General features: G+C 44.1%; 1 long non-coding RNA gene across 1 annotated transcript in view; it reads right to left on the bottom strand.

The window, feature by feature from the left end:
• Nucleotides 1-14,835, bottom strand: part of LOC142588503 (uncharacterized) — a 51,424-nt gene that overhangs the window by 17,302 nt on the left and 19,287 nt on the right. The window contains exon 2 of the long non-coding RNA XR_012829723.1: nucleotides 7,316-7,489. This is a non-coding gene — a long non-coding RNA (uncharacterized LOC142588503). The remainder of the gene's footprint in view (nucleotides 1-7,315; nucleotides 7,490-14,835) is intronic.

The raw sequence follows: 14,835 nt of genomic DNA, 5'->3' as shown, positions 1-14,835 counted from the left end.
CTGTTAAAGGCTGGGAAGAAGCCTGCTGGGAACCGAGGGGCCACAGTCGTGTGCCAGAAGAAGAGGACCAGCGCAGCAGGCTCCTAAAACTGAAATGCTCATGCTGTGCTTGCGAATTAAGCATGCCCAACCCATCTTTATTTTCCTCGTCTTTCACAGCCAGCAACAAGGTGCAGGCTGAGAGGACAGCCATCTCCAAGCTCCTCGGAGGTGGACAGGTGCTGGAGGCACGTGTGACTGTGGCGCGGTCTAAAATACTCTGCTCAAGTTGCTGGTACGGGGCACTGCCCAAAGGTGCAGCGATGACTTCTGTCACCTCTTGAGCAACCTCAGGAGACAGGTTGCAAAGTAAGTGGCGAAACCGAGCAGTCTCCGAGGTGATGTGGTCCAGATCGAAGGTGGCTTCGACTTGGGTGAACCAAACCTGTGGGTTCTTGAGCCAGAAACTGGGCAGGTGGAGCTGGAGAGCTGCGACATCCCATGGGCACAAGTTAACGTCAGGCGGAAGGTCGCCTAAGGACAGTAGGTTGCTGGAGTCGGTCATCTCTTAGCCAGGAGTCACCACTGTTGGGAACCGAGGGGTTGCAGCGGAGTGCGAGAACAAGAGGACCAGCATAGAAGGCTTATAGAACAGACCTGTTCGTGCCATGCTTGCACATTGAGCACGCGCCGCCCATCTTTATTTTTCTCGTCTTTTGCAGCTGGCTGAGAGCACCAACCTTAGCATTCCCGCGTTGTGGCGTTGGTGGGTGCTAAAAGCCTCCACAGGACACACAAACACACACACACAAAAAGCTTCAAATAGTTTGTCACCTCTACTAATGCACCGCTTCGCAAGGCAGAATGGTGTGTTTAGAACCTTAGAAGATAATGCTAGAAGTAATGAAATCTGAAGGTTACCGTAGCCAGTTGGCTGAGCGAGGTATAAGTCTTCAAGCACCTGCATTGTAATCTGTCAAGTCCCCGCACAGATGTTGGTGAGCGCTCATCCCCTCTTTTTGTCGTGTGCTAGCCAGAGAACTTCCAGAAAGCAGCTCGACCAAAATCGTCCTGGCTGGTTCTGGCAGCCCGCGGGTAGCCAGAACTGTCCAGCTTTAGTAAAACGAACGCACTATGGAAGTGTGTTGCACGGTGGGTGGAGCAACCCAAGAAAAATGAAGGCACTCTGGCTGGTTCTGGCAGCTCGTGGGTAGCCAGAAGTGGAAAACTTAAGCGGCCCACTTTCGCCTACAGAGAGCTCCCACAGTGAAGCACTGGGTTCTCCCCATTCAAATTGCTGTATGAGGACCACTGGCTGTTCTTAAGGAGCTTTGGAAATATGCAAACCTCAATGAGAAGACAAAGACAATGTATACATACATAATGGAGTTTGACACAATAGTTCTGCGGAAACCCACAAGGGGGAGAGAAGTAATTAACGTAAGGGAAAATGAGACATCCACCCAAACATAGCTAAGTGCTGCAAAGGAAACCTATACGGTTTCCTCAAAAGAAAAGCTTCGCAGTTGAAGAAAACTTCGTCCTGGTCCGGGACTTCAACCCGGGACCATCGCCATTTCAGGCAGCCGCTCTACCATCTGAGCTAACCAGGCGGCTAGCAGATGGCAGGCAAAGTCGAATTTGTTAACAACTCAGAAGCAAAGGCAAGAGTTCGACGTAATAGTTCTGTGGAAAGCCGCAAGGTGGATAGAAGTAATTAATATAAGGGAAAATGAGACACCCACCTAAACGTAGCTAAGTGCACTTAGCTACGTATGGGCGGATGTCTCATTTTCCCTTATATTAAATACATAATGGAGCTTCAGCAACATCTGGAGAACACATCTGCCCTTGCATGCAAGGAACTATAAAAGGCGAAAAGGCTGCAGAAAATGATGATACTATGACAAGAAAGCAAGAAAATAACAACTTTCTCGAGGTGACCAGGTGACCAGGAGCCGACACCAACAAACTTGTTCCCTCCTGAATGGGGCTCTTCCCAGTTACCAAGAAATGCAGCAAGTTGGACGACCTTGTCGACCTGGGCAATAAGTTAAAGGTCTTTCGTATAGGCATGTTGAAAGAATATGAGGAGTGCAAACCTACAGATCGATGTCTGGTAGCAGGTGCTACCGATTCTCTGTTGAGCGATATAGCGCTAAACCAGGTTTCTTGTGGTGATGCGTATCACACTAGGTCTGACACATGACTGGACGGACATTAGCATATAACCCCAGGGTTCAGCACTGATGAACGATGCCTTTCTGTGAAACTTGGGAGCAGTTTCAAGGATTTTTTTTTCTTGGAGCAAGCTGTGAAGACTGGGTTTATGAAGCCGTGCACCACTGGCTTCTATTGGTGTCTGGGGATTTAGACCCCGTGCCCTAGATGCTTGTACCAGTCAAGTGCAACTAGGGCACCATGAAGGTGTTGCAATACGGCACAACTAAAGCTCGTGCTGTGACCTGGTAAGGCATATCTTCCACATGGATGCGATGATGACCAGCGTAACACCACGTTGCCAAAGTTGTGGTCAAGTGAACGACCATGCACAAGGGCGTGAATGTCGAGTTCAGATCCCAAGAGGCATTTCCTGTCTCTGCTGCTGCATAGAGAATGCTGTGCTGAAAATTTACTTGCCAACTACATGAGCCGAGGGGCTTTCACTGAGCATTTATTAGTTCATCATTGTACACACACCTGCCTGTCATCATGTCCTGTACCTGAAAGTGACCACTGACTGTGTCAGTCTGAATGTGTGTTTGAACTTGTGTGTCCATGCGCAGGAACTGCTTTGTCATATGTGTACAACATTCTGAAATTGGGGCGAGTGTAATAAGAAGCTACTACTGGAACAGTAAACGAAACAAAGAAAGCCAAGAAGTCTATGAGCGTGGAAAAAGAATGAGGAAGTTAGAATGTGACAGCTGGATGTGGAAGCTCAGGATCTTCAACGCATGTTGGTCTGAGCTAGCGCTGCCAAGCTAGCCAGGGCATATACGTGGCTGTAAGGTGTTAAGTGTGTAAATGCTGTGAGCGAAATTCGTCAGCCCTGCGAAGATGACAACAACGATGGTGGCACAAGGCGGGAAATCAAAACATGAAGCATTCAGCCAATGAGCGACCTATACAGCAGTGCTGAAAGGGAAAAGAAAAGAATCCAGGGGGTCAGAGATGAGCAAGCCAGTGGAAAGGAAGGTGTCTGCCAGAGCTTCCGAAGCAGGAGTGAAGCTGTCGGGCATCAGGCCTATGCTTTGTGCTTCCTATGGGACCAGGGCGACCTTCCAGAGGCGTGGGCACTACATTCTTCAAGCTGTAGAAAAGGAAGGCGCTGTACCAGCTTTGAGGTTTTTACTGTGCCAAGGGTACCCCTCATCTTCCTAACGTCGTAACCATACCTCCTCCTGTATTGATGGATTCTTAGTGTTCGCCTGGGGGCGACAGGGCCCGCTTGTACAAACGCGAGCCTCTAAGTCCAGACTTACATCCGAATCTTGTCTTATTGTAACCTAAAATAAGACTGGACAGGACTTGGTTTTGACAATGACTAGTCTCACCACCGCTACTCCATTCCAGACGCCACCTACGTCGCCACCTCGTCCTGTCCGTCTCACTGCTATAGTGTAGACCATCAAACTGTAGGCCATCTTGGTCTTTTCTTTGTACACTATTTTTTTGTGTGTTTGATTAGCTGTAGAGTTTTGTTTTCTCATTGAGCTGTAGTTTCTTAAATTAATGGCTTGTTGTGTGATAACAAACGACTTCATCACTTCATGCACTGAGGCCGTGCCCCAGCAGCCATTAATTCATTGAAAGAACCTCATCACAGTGGCCAACCTGGGAAACCAAACGGACAGGACCGTTGCCATCACATTAGCTGGAATGAGACTGTGGTGTTCCTGGGGAGAGCCAGCGGACCAAGCCGGTGCTACCAGACCAGCCGAGACAAGAATGCAGTGTTTCTGGGTAGAGCCAGGTTTACGGGACTGGCACAACCAGACAGCACAGGCAGTTTGTGGTCCGCTCGTGCACTGCCCTACCTGTATAGCTTGGGCATACAAGGAGCACTTCATTGCTGTAAGTACCAACACAACCGTACATTGCAACTGACAGACACTGTAAGGGAACACTATCTCAGCGACGTCAGAGACTGCTGGTACAGTCAGAAGCACTTTGCTACAATTAACTCTCATGTGTTATAGAATGCATCAAGCGAAGTAGTAAAACGTCTCATCCTTGCAGTTCAGTCGTGTTGTGTATAAATGTTTGTCCAGGCTGTACCACTGCGGCCTGGATTTGAGGACACACAAACGACCACAGTAATATATAGAATTTCACTACAGGCAGTAAAACTTATAGCATCTTCAGACATGGATGGTATGTAATATTCTCGCAGCCTAGTAGGAGACGGGAAAGCCAGCGTAGAGTACGTATGAAAGCACTTTATCAGAGCAGTCAACGCGACGTTGTTGTCTCCGTTTTTCCACTCGCGCGCTACTTCGGCATCGTTCTCATCGCCTGGCACATACCCGCGGCGACCATATAGGATGTGGCAATATTACCTTATTATAACGAAGCAGCATTTGACACAAAAATACTTTCAATATACCCGATAATCATTACAATATACCCAAACCCCGCAATTATTCAGGAGACAATGCCTGCACTTGTATTTTTTTCAGAGGGGGATTTTGTCCCTAATAGAAAACTTAAAGCTTTCATCCTCTGTTGGCACTGACAACCTCAACACTAAGATACTGCAGAACACCAAAGATACATGCTCATCTCTGTTGTGCTTGTTACTCACTCAGACACTCCTCACAGGCCAACTGCCCAAAGATTGGAAACAAGGGAAGGTCATTCCAGTCTACAAATCAGGTAACAAGAACTCACCTATAAATTACCATCCCATTTCTCTAACTAGTATTCCCTGCAAAATCATGGAACAAGTCATCTATACTCACATCATGGCATTTCTCGACTCGAATAACTTTTTCAATCCTGCCCAGCACGAGTTTCGCCACGGTTATTCCTGCGAGACTCAGCTTGCCAGATTCTTACACGACCTGCACCCTAACCTCGATTCTAATCTTCAGTCTGACGTAATATTTTTAGATTTTGCTAAAGCCTTTGATAAAGTACCCCGTAAACGCCTTCTGATAAAGCTTTCCCGCCTAAATTTTCACCCTAATATACTGAAGTGGATTGAAGAATTCTTGACTAATCGTTCACAATTCGTCACCATTAATAATAGGAATTCTAATTCAGTCTCTGTAACACCAAACGTCCCGCAGAGATCCGTGCTCGGCCCGCTACTTTTCCTAATATGCATAAATGATGTACCATTAAACGTAACATCTAGCATACGCATGTTCGCGGACGATTGTGTGATATATTGTGCTATTATTTCCACCACTGACCAATCTTCTCTTCAAAGTGATCTTAATGCTGTCCAGGACTGGTGTAACAAGTGGCTAATGGAACTTAACCCACGTAAGTGTAAATATTTGTCCATTCACTGTCGCCGTGATTCTCTCGTATTTCCTTACATAATCTCTGAAGTTCCGGTACTATAGTTCATTCACACAAGTATTTAGGAGTAACACTTTCGAGCGATCTTTCCTGGAATTCTCATGTTACTAACCTAATATCATCCACAAACAGGACGTTAGGATTTTTAGAACGCCACCTACATCATGCTCAACATGTAACAAATCACAACATTAGCCTACAAATCATTTGTCAGGTCAAAACGAATTTGCATCACCTATTTGGAATCCTCATGAAGCTACCTAATTAACGATTTTGAATCTGTACAAAATCACGCCGCTCATTTCATCCACTCATCATATTCATTTGATATCAGCGTTTCCTTGTCGCATTGCCAGCCTAGCTTTATTTGACAAATTCTTTCATAGCCCTATGTGCATCGCACCTTATATCCTTCCCCCCACACGCGTATCTCACCGCATCAGCCATGAGCTACAGGTTGCCCGCCCACGCCCACGCTCACGCACTGTCACATTTTCAAATTCTTTTCTTTCCTCGCACAGCTGCAGACTGGAACAGCCTTCCTAATGACATCGCTGTCATTATGTGCCCATCGAAGTTCGTCAAAAATGTAAAAACTTCCTGTTATTGTGACTATGTGTTTTTATTCTTGCCACCCCTTATGTAACACCCCATTTATTGGGGCCTTTAAGGTAATAAAATAAAATGAAATTAAATGGAATAAGCATATATTTGTGACATCCCTATATCACAGAGAAACAGTTTAGGTCTACTTTGTTATATGCGATAATTGGTTATACCCCTGTTTACTATATCAAGGTTTGACTGCATCTAGAGAACTACAGACTGACTAAAGAAAGGGATGGTTATTAGTTGATAACCAATTTGTGCTAACTCAATGTATAGAAAGCAAAGGCTAAAACTAGGTCATCATGCATGGCTTTCTTGGAGATAGGCATCACTTGTAACAAGAAAAATACAGAAATTTCATTAACACTCTTATAGAGAGAGGGGTTTCGATGAAAACATATTAGAGCGCTACCAAAGAAAATAATCTACAGGACAAATAATGTTGAGATATATTATGGGAAGGCATAAAAAGGCAACAGAAGATATTAACAGAGGCCTGTGATGAAGGACACTTTCGTCACAGGATTGTCACTGCTTCTTTTTATCCGTATAAGGAGAGTGGAAAAGGGGGTTGAGAGCAGTGAAATAGGGTTTTGTCTCTCAAGTACTATCTAGAACAATTGAGGTATTGACAAAGCAGCGGCTACCAGGCTTAATATATGCAGATGAATGTCTTGGGAGGAAAAGAAAATGGGATTTCGCTATAAAAAAAAAAGCCTTATGGTTCTCAGCAGCAACATGGATCAGCGAGTCTGAACATAGCTAGGATCGCAAACTACCTACAGTAAAGCAGCACAAATATCTTAGAGTGCAAATAAATGAGAGCACAAATGTATCTTATAGCCCATGAAGAGGCATCTAATGTAAAAGGCAAGAGAAAGTCCTATAATGAGGCACATACAAAACATTATAGGTGTATAACAAACATGTAGTAGTGAGGAGCCTGTGGAAGGGTGTAATGGGTACCACAGCCTATGTTTGGAAATACGGTGCTATATTTAAAGACAGAAATACAATCACAACTGAAAATAAACTAAACAGCAGTAGATGGATTAGCATTAGGCATTCAAGAAAATACTGCAAATGAAGTGGTACAAGGTGACACAGGATGGGTAACATTTAAGGTAACACAGGATCAGTAACGAGGTAACAGGATGGTAACAGGATAGGTGATGAAACCACATTAGTAAAATACCTTTTGATAAGAAACTGAGGCACATGGATAACATCAAATGGACAACAAGGGTGTTCTCTGTTTTTCTGGCTGTTCTCTGGTTGACATTCAATGCCAACCATGCCATCATATTCCACTGGCTGCCGATGCCAATGCTGCGCAAAAACCATCATGGCACTCCTCTTAACAGCTTCTCTGCAAAAAAGCATTAAAAGTGGACATTAAGAAAGTGAGTAGTATTGGTCAGAGAATATGGAAAAGAACAAGACAATTAAAAACTAAAAAATGGCAAAGAAAGAGATGAATGAGGAAGTGTTTTATTGTAATTAAAAGGGCATCAGACTTTTTTTCTGAGGCTAGGACAAGCTGTCACTGCGTAGCATGCAAAAATACTGTGCAGACAACTAAGCATGTTTCCTTAGCATGTCACGGCATTCATCCAGAAGTATACCTACAAATGTGGTCAGTATTCATGAAACCCTAGATTACAATGAGCTAGAATTTTAGTGGTGTGACCAGGCGGTTGCTAGGAAACAAGCCTTTCCACGTAAAAAGTAGCAGTGCAGCCCAGCTTCGCTGGTGGCTTCCTGCCAATGCTTGAGAAGAAACAACGAGCTTGCGTGAAGATGATGATGATGAATATGGTGTTTTGTGGCGCAAGGGCCAAGTATGACCAAAGAGCGCCAAGCCCAGGTGAATGTGTTCAATGTGAAGCTATAAATTACGAACAAGGATGTGACAGGGCTGTAAAGGGGCCTAAAAGACGGTAGAAAACATGTAATAAAATTATGCCAATGACTATGAAGTGTGCCAAGGACGCGAAAGATACATTCCAAAAGAATTGTAATTCGCTAAAATTAGTCACAGGCTAAAAATTCCTAAAAGCACTACTGCCGTAACAGAGCCCTTGAAGCGCAAGGACCTGAAGGCGCGTGCTATACAAGGACTAATATCACAGCACCATCCTCTGCAGAGAGGAATGCTATGAAACATTTGGGCTATTAACATGCAAGACCACATCTTTCATGAAATCCAGGACAGCAAAAATGGGTTCTTTACCTATAAACATAGCAGGATGGAGAGGGAGACAATAACGGTATGCTAGAGGAAAATGTTTCCTTCTTTCTCTTTTGGCTTCTTGACACTCCACGAGGATGTGGAGGACGGTGAGCCTTTCACCACATCTACCACAGGTAGGAGATTCGTTGCCAGTAAGCAGAAAATTGTGAGTACCATATGTGTGTCCTATTCTGAGTCTGCAGAATAGGACGTCAGTTCTTCGAGATTTTGTAACGGAGGGCCAGAAACCTAATTTTGGCTTAATCAGGTGAAGCTTATTATTTGTTTTGCTGTCCCACAAGTGTTGCCAGTGGCTTCGCAGATTAGTTCGCAAGAGAGGCTTGAGATCTGTGGTAGGAATAGCAGTGATAGAATTAGCTTGCGGTGTAATTGATGTGGCCATTTCGTCTGCCAGTACATTACCCTTGATGCATCTATGGCCAGGAACCCAGCATATTATTACATGTCAGCGAGATGAATAAATATTGCACAAGTAAGAGTACAGCTGAATAAAAACAGGATTTTTGTGCTTTCTCAAGGACATCAGTGCTTTTACGACACTTAATGAGTCCATGAATATTATCGCTTTGTCCAGTTTTAATTTCTTTATGTGTTTTACCGCAGACAGTACTGCAAACGCTGCTGCGGTAAAGATACTTGTATGGGGGTTCAATACACCTGATTCAGAAAAAGAGGAGCCAACAGCCGCGTAAGACACGCCAACACGCGATTTTGATGCATCGGTGTAGAATTCAGAACAGGAGTACTTTGATTGCAGTTCATGGAAATGCATCCGAAGTTCGAGCTCTGGTGCATATTTTGTAAGTCTTGCAAAATATATATCGCATTGAATGACCTGCCACTCCCACGGAGGTAGCTGCTTCGCTGGAGGCATTAAGCGATGTTCGAAGAGTGGGACATTCATTTCCAGGCTAAGCTCCTTCACACGCATTGAAAAAGGCCGTCTCAAAGAGGGTCGATTATGGTAAAGTGCCGTGCACGTCAAATCGGTAATAGTTTTAGAACATGGATGTTCAAGATTAGAGTGCACTTTAAGAAAATATGTGAAGCTGATGTATGATCTCTGCATATGGAGTGACCACTCATTCGATTCTACCTATAAGCTTTGAATCGGGCTAGTTCTGAATGCGCCTGTCGCCAGACGGATACCGAGGTGGTGGACGGGATCCAGCATCTTTAGTGCGCTCGGGGCGGCAGAGCTGTATACTGTGGCACCATAGTCTAGCCGTGATTTAATGAGGCTCTTATAGATATTCATTAGACATTTCCTGTCGCTACCCCATGTTGTATGAGATAGCATTTTCAGCAAGTTCATTGTTTTTAGACATTTAGTTTTGAGATATTTTATGTGCGAGATGAAAGTAAGCTTAGAGTCAAGTATTACACCTAGAAATTTGTGCTCTTTCTTGACAGGTATTTGTTGTCCACACAGTTCCATGCACGGGTCTGGAACCAGGCCCCTCTTTCTTGTAAAGTAAACACATGAAATTTTGTGGGGGTTGACTTTAAACCCATTTTCGTCTGCCCACTTAGATATCTTGTTCAAACCTTGCTGTACTTGTCTTTCGCACACTGCAAGGTTACAGGATTTAAAACCTATTTGTATGTCATCTACATACACAGAATAAAATGTAGCTGCCCAATGGGCATTGAAACTCCCTCGGACGTCCGGATAAGATCCTGACGTCCAAGTCCTAGAGCAGTCGTCCTGGGGACATCCAGTGGATATCTTTATCGGACTAATTTCAACATCCAGTTCTTATTCTCCTGCGGACATCCTTAGGTCATTCGTGTTGGACATTTCGCGAATGTCCCGAGTAGGACTTCGTTCGGACTTGAGTGACGAACTGCTCTGTTGCTGAGCATTTCTGCACTTGCAAATATCGACGTAGAACCGGCCTTGAGTTCATTCAAGCTAACTACAGCTAGCTTTGTTCAGTAGAGGCATCAACGTTTGCCTGCGAAATATCAATGAGTCCTCAAACATGCAGCATAAAATAAACCAAATTCGATCGAATTCTACTGCCCATGGGATTTTTTTCTTCTGGTGGATAGCATACAGGTAACCATGGAGGCAGGTTAGTGGACTGGTTCTAAAGCACAGCGTGATTGTAAAAGCTACCAAGCTTGTGTGACCGTCTCATTATTATTACTTGCAGAGCCACAGAAACATTTCTGTACTTAGAGTGCTTACGCGTTATCAAACATATCCTTTTTGGACCATCACGCTCGTCAGATATCCATGTGACCAGAGACCGACTGTCCCATTGTATAGTTGGCGTCCATTTACAACGCTTTTCAAATAATAATAATAATTAACAGCAGCCTCTCATTTGGAAACTTCAGAAATATTTCGATCATCTCTAAAAACGCAGAAAATTCGTCGCAAGCATACCCATTATGCTACCAGCGCAATCTTTTCTGAAGCTTAGCATACCCTGCATTTTTTTTTCGCGGGAGACTATTTCTATGTATCGTTTGGGGTATCCTTCTGGCAGTATTTTTGAAAGTGTGGATCGGCAGAATTTCACTGGTGGCATTAACCCTGTTTTTGTTTACACTGCTGTTGTGACAGTTAACAACACAATAATAATTTCCAGTCATCCGAGGAGGCGCCGTTGGAAACAAGAGACGTTTCGCGCGCAGCGCGAGCTAAGCGCGGGCGCGACCTTGAAGGGAAGCGGCGAAAACGTACACCTGTGGGAGGTGCAATTGTTCCGCCAGGAGAGAAACGAGCGCCGTGCGAGCGCTGGCGTCTAGGATGAAACTTGGCATGCGAAAAAGGCGCGAAGGCGAGCGTTTCGTGCGTTTATTGTGAGTGCATAGGCGCCATTTTCAGTTGTCACTACGGCTGCGCAAGGTGCTCAAGGCTGTTGTTTCTTTCTCCTGGGCTCCTGGCCGGGTTGGCCCCGCAGAAAAGGTAAGTCTACAGGCCACTTATATGCGCAATAGTTCGCGTGAGCGGCTTTCTTTTAGTTGCATATATGCAAGGAGGTGCTGCTGTACGCGATTGCTTGCGGTCGCATACGTCGGTGGGAGCTGCTACTCATTACTCATTACTTAGCGCGCACTACTCTGTAGTGCGCGCAAAGTATGCAGAGAGCTCGCAAGAGATTTGATGAAGAGACAGCGGCACGGGAGACGAAGAAATCTTTTCAACTTCTCCATTCTCCATGCGCCGGGCAGTAGTGTTCTCCGACCAGTCCATCTGTTGTTTCGCAGTCCTTGTGCAAACGGTAATTAAACGTTGGAAACCGTACCTTGTCTTAACGTGAACGAAATCGTTCAGAAACCCGAGTCGTCATAATATGACACACTTTCAGAAGACTCCATATTCTGTGACCGCGATTACTGCGGGCGATTGAGATTCGGTGCGGATGACTTTCCACTTCGTGAGTCAGGCAACAATGTATGCATATTTAATTTCTATAATCGCACATGATAAAATTGAAAATTTTTATATTAGCTGGCGAGATTGTAAATGTGGTATTTAATACAAGTAATACTTTGGGATCTCCTAAACATGACTACTGGCTTGTAAATGCCTAAACATACAGCACAGCTGTATAATTGAGCCTTTACCCCACCGCCAAGGTGTCTAATTACTAAAGAAATCCTAAAGTTAGCAGCTTTGAGACCTAGGCTAATTTGGAGCAAATTTTTAGAATGTGCGCACTGTATTGCAATGTCAGGTGATTGTAAGTTTACACTATTCACATTAAACGAACTATTCTCATAGAATAGTGTTTGCAGTCTTTTGCTTCGTAAATTGATAACTCGTTCCATGGAAGAAATATTTTTATGTTTGTTTTGGCGTGGCTGTGGCAGTCAGGTAATTTTTGAGCTCACAGTCAGGTTTGTTAATTTATTGTGTATCTTTCCTAGTACAAAATAGGAGGTGTTTTGCCACATTATAGTGGTAACAACATTGAGATTTTATTACTGGTCACAGTTTTTGAACTTGTTCGAGCATGTGTTTTTTCTTCAGATGCGTTATGCCACTGTTCAATTCACCAAAACTGAAGAAGTGGAAGTTGTTCCTACAAGTTGGATCTCCGACGACAAGTGTTGGTGGCCAGCTCACGCAAAGCCTAAAAAGCTTACTTCAATTGTGAAAAAATCACACCCGGTGTAATCAACGTGGAAACAGTTTGACATTTCTGTAAAAGGGTTATTAGTGGGAGCCATGTTTTGGTATGGTGATATTTTAGAACAAAATGAGAGTCAAAACTTGACCACTGCATTGTCATTTCTTGTTCAGCCACATACGATCATGCACGTAAAAAGCGGAATAAAAGTCAGTTCATATCGGACCTGAGCAGTGACCCTGACATGGTTCAAAAAAGACGCTGCCGAGCACAATTTATATACACAGACTCAGATTAAAGTGATTCGCAACCTTCTCCAAGCTCTGTGAAGCAGCTGCGAATCCCAGAGGTTCCCGAAGATTTTCCGCAGAGTGAGGTAAATGTGTTCACTACAGCTTTGTAACGCAAAAAATATAGCTGCTGTGAATAAAATATAATGATTACTTTATTCGTATGATGGTGCCCCTTTAAAGCTTTCTTGTAGTTTATGATTGCTTGCTCTGTCTAAAATCTGTGAATGTGTCCCATGTTTTGTCCATCTGTGTAAGAGAGCTCTGTGGGGACAACAGTGCCATTCAGGTTCTATGAGCCTGAATTCATTTGCTGTTTCCAAGGTATTGCTATAATTTGAAAAAAGGCACGGTCCAAATAATTTAGGTCTCAGCTGTGTGACATTTTAGGTGAGGATTTCCAGTACCTTTATGTTCCTTAGTCATTACTGAATGTAGTGAAATGTTATAGCGTACTGATTGCCAACTTTTTTTTCGGGGATTGGACGAGCCTCACCTCCCGATTCATTCACGCTAATGAAACAGTCAATGCCTGTGCTCTCTTCGTACGTGTCTCGTATTCCATGTGGCATTCTGCGCTTTTTTTTTTTCATGTTCCGTACGTGATGTTAAGGTGAAGAATAAGTGTATTGTAGTGAAAGAAGTGAACCATTCTTTTGAAGTACACTGAGGGCTACACCTGGTCCTGCCTACCTTGATGTTTCTAAATATGTATTACCGATAGTGGTGCTTAGTAGACGTTCTTATATTATGTGATCTCATTTCACTCTTGTAGCACTTGGGGGCTGGAAATTTTAATGTACTGCTGTAAAAGCTGTCACCTGGAGCCTTTGTCTTAGTTTGTGGTAATAAGTTGTTGACATTTATTATAATGCAGGACTGTCACATGCATTCTGTCTCTGAATCTTATAGGTTTGCAGTGTCTTGTCTCGTGACCAATTCTGTGTTTGAATACTTGTAACACTTGCATTACTAGCGGCTCTCTGTATTAAATCGAGCTTTTGTAATCAAAATGAATAAAAAATATCTGTGAAAGTGATTGTCTCTCCATTTTATGTAAACTTAGCTTGCTTTGGAATCTGCGTTCCATGGGTGCAAGTTGTATTTTCATTAGTGCATGTCAGTACTGCATCATCTTTGCAGCACAGATTCTACAGAAGGCCAATGTTTACGCTAACTGCGCTATTCAGCCCATTTAAATAAAAATGAACATCTTGCAGACATCCCTTAATGGTCCACGGTTCGTCGTACGGATGTCTGACGGACGTTTAGCAATGAAAACATAAACAAATTCTTGCGTCCGTGGAACATCCGTATATCCGTTCTAGACATACGCAGGACACCCCTCGGACTGCCAATTAGTATGCGCCTGGTAGTCCTGTGGATGTCCGCCGTACGCCCTTAGGCGATCTGCGGACGTCCTATGGATGACCAAGATATCCAGAATCGGTAGTCCAGTGGACGTCCAGAGGAGTTCAAATGCCCATTGGGTGGTGGTAATGAAGCGCAGAGTGTGTTCATCTTAACTATAAAGAGTGTGCAGCTGAGCACACCTCCCTGGGGTACACCAGTCTCCTGTATAAATGGACGTGAAAGTTTCACATGGAAGGTACGATTGGACATTGCCAATGGTTTAGCACATTGCCATGGATGCCCATTCCCGACAAGTCTCGCAAGATCCCGTACCGCCACGTTGTGTCGTACGCTTTCTCCATATCGAGGAATATCGATAAGAAAAACTGTTTGTGCACAAACGCGTCGCGAATATTCCCCTCAATAAGCACAAGATGGTCGGTTGTTAACCGACCCTCTCTGAAACCACTCTGATAGGGATCAAGTATTTTGTTCATGTCAAGGATATGTATGGTTCGCCGTTTAATCATTTTCTCAAACAGTTTACAAAGGCAACTCATGAGAGCTATCGGGCAGTAGCTTGCCGCTGACGGAGGATCTTTACCTTGCTTCAAAACGGGGACCATGATTGCTTCTTTTCATGCAGGTGGAAGATATCCAGCAGCCCAAATAGTGTTAAAAAGTGCAAGTAGTGACAGTTGTGTGTCAGAGTGTACGTTCTTAATCATGT

The sequence above is a fragment of the Dermacentor variabilis genome, chromosome 1 (assembly GCF_050947875.1).
Source record: "Dermacentor variabilis isolate Ectoservices chromosome 1, ASM5094787v1, whole genome shotgun sequence".
Classification (NCBI taxonomy): Eukaryota; Metazoa; Arthropoda; class Arachnida; order Ixodida; family Ixodidae; genus Dermacentor; species Dermacentor variabilis.
The sequence above is the reverse complement of the archived record's forward strand: the minus strand, read 5'-3'. Positions and strand labels throughout refer to the sequence as shown.